General features: G+C 51.8%; 1 protein-coding gene across 1 annotated transcript in view; it reads right to left on the bottom strand.

Moving 5' to 3' along the window:
* LOC106533072 (succinate dehydrogenase [ubiquinone] cytochrome b small subunit B, mitochondrial) overlaps positions 1–2,608 on the bottom strand; it is a gene marked incomplete at its 5' end in the record, with an annotated part of 66,637 nt that overhangs the window by 9,641 nt on the left and 54,388 nt on the right.

Below are 2,608 nucleotides of genomic sequence, written 5' to 3'. Positions count from 1 at the left end.
AAACTGCTGGTAAACAGATTCCAGTCAGTGTTTTTTGGGTTTCTGTAAGTGACTGGGTGTGGTTTCCCCATCTTCAGATTAAACTGAATACGTCGATGGTCTGACATGGTTTCCTCTGGGGACACCTCCCAGTCACATATACTGTTTACCAAGTCCATGGACCCGACTGTTATATCAATGACCTCCTTCCTATTAACTGTTTGGAATGTAGGTGCATTGCCCTGATTAAGAATAAGAAGATCTTCTGTCATCAAATATTCTAACAGTGACCTGCCTCTAGGGTTAATATCAGAGCTCCCCCAGCACACATGATGGGAATTGACATCACAGCCAATGAGTACAGGGAGGCCCTTATCTTTGGCATAATTGACTATCGCCATGAACTCCTGTGATGGAGGTGGCTGCTGTGAGTCAAATGGCAGGTATACAGAGGCTGCAATAATTTGTCTGGATTCACCATTTGACTGAATATCCAACTGCACTGTTACAGCATCTCCTGTTGTTAGATGGGGCAGTGCAGTGTATCTCACACCTCTTGTCAGGGCTCTTGCTGCTCTGAGTCTTTGGCTGCTCACATCATATAAAAGTGAGCCCCCAGGAAATCCCAGGCCTCTTACCATAGATTTTACAATCCAAGGTTCTTGGATCAAAGCAATGCCTGTGTGCATCCTGCTAAGGCAAGTACACAGCAATGTACTGGCCTCGTCAGCATCTGAGCCTTTGGAAGGCTCTTTTGCCAACTCCCCCTTCCCAGCCACCAAACAGGAAGAAGATTTCTTCTTCTYCCTCTTCTTCTTCCTTTTTTTCTTAAGGTCATGAAGGGAGAGACCCTCTAGATCTCCTGAGAGTTCATCTCACCCCTGGACCTTTCCTCCATCAGAGGACCCCAACAGCATGTCGGTGTCCTCATCACTTAAACACTCAAGCACTTGTGCGGCCCCAACCGCTCCCCGAAGAGGTGCAATCAAGGAGCTACCCTCGTGCTGAGTACTCCTGGTAGACCCAGCATCAGCAAAGGCAGAATGCCTTGCCGTCACCGAGTCCCCAGGCACTAAGTCCTCCGGTTGTCCAGAGCCCAACACATAAGTATCAGGCTCCGAAGCCAGAATAAGAATTGTTCCAGTCACTGTACTGGCCTGCCCAGCCTGGTTCCCCACCAGATAGACCAGAGGCACAGTTGTAAGACCACCTGTGGCACCCGCACCCACGGCGCCACAGGCTGGGTCCCCGGAGATTTTAGAACCCCCTTTTGCCGGGCACTGGGGGCCGGTCCCTTGTCCGCTCATCTTAAAATTCTGTCAACTTGCCATCCACCAGGGGTAGACGGCTAACGAGTGTTGACAATACCCGAGTTTTCCTTCTCCTAGGCGGGTTGCCTGCCAAGGCTAACGAGCCCCACCTGCCCGGCTGCTTTTGGTTCACGGCACCCTATTCACCTTTCAGCTTATTCAGGCACACCCCTACACAGCAGGGATCCCCCCTATCCACCACCTGGGGGACGCGTCTCTACGCAGTGCAGCCTCAGCGCGAGGCAGGAAGGGGGACAGCTGTAACGGTTGTTGTAACTGTCCCCATACGATAAATCCATATAAAAACAGAGCACATACAGATGANGGGAGGAGGGGTCTGTGGGTCAGGGAGGAGGGGTCTGTGTGGGTCAGGGAGGGGTCTGTGGGTCAGGGAGGAGGGGTCTGTGGGTCAGGGAGGGGTCTGTGTGGGTCAGGGAGGAGGGGTCTGTGGGTCAGGGAGGAGGGGTCTGTGGGTCAGGGAGGGGTCTGTGGGTCAGGGAGGAGGAGTCTGGGTCAGGGAGGAGGGGTCTGTGTGGGTCAGGGAGGGGTCTGTGGGTCAGGGGGAGGGGTCTGTGAGTCAGGGAGGAGGAGTCTGTGGAAAAGAACAAGATTATAATGAGTTATGTTTCTTAAACAGTGAGCCCAGGTGAGCCGGAGATTCGCCAAATGCCAGAGGTAGAAAAAGGCCCACAGCCTCTTACTGTGGCAGCGGTTGGAGGATGAGTGATGTCAGCACTCAAAGCCAGGGCGAGTAGATTGCTCGAGGTCTTAGCCTGTTTTGATAGCCAAGAAAGGCCTGAATGTGCTGGCCGGGTCGTCAGAGCTGGACCCACGGGAATCAGTCTATGGTGCGCAGTAACTGCAGGCTGAACACGGCGTGGCCCAGTTCCAAAAAGAAAAGGCTTCCTTGTGAAGTTTAAAAGCAAAAATGATGCAAAGTGAGGCAGCTTAGAAGAAGCTGAAAAACCAGCAAGGTTTTTCAGCACAAAAAGCAGGACACAGCTGGAGGACTCTGCAAAGAGTTTCTCCAGCAGGCAAGATGCAGACTAACTTTCAGGAAGAGGAACAGAGTAGCTGAGTGCTGAGCAGAAAGGAAAAACAAGATAAGGAAAACATGGTTTTGTTTGGCGCAGGTGTTCTGTATGTGTCTGGGTAACTCAGCACACGGATATTGGTATTGGTATTGGTAATTGGGGATGGGTACAACCCAGGTGAGCGGGGGCCTCATAAGTGGGCCCATTGCTCTCCCCAAAAGATACTGGGCTTTAATCAAACCTTTTAGTCCCTCGGATGAAGGACACCAGGTTAGAAACCCTCAA

The sequence above is a fragment of the Austrofundulus limnaeus genome, unplaced genomic scaffold, assembly GCF_001266775.1.
Source record: "Austrofundulus limnaeus strain Quisiro unplaced genomic scaffold, Austrofundulus_limnaeus-1.0 Scaffold878, whole genome shotgun sequence".
NCBI classification, from domain to species: domain Eukaryota; kingdom Metazoa; phylum Chordata; class Actinopteri; order Cyprinodontiformes; family Rivulidae; genus Austrofundulus; species Austrofundulus limnaeus.
This window is presented reverse-complemented; position numbering and strand designations above follow the sequence as displayed.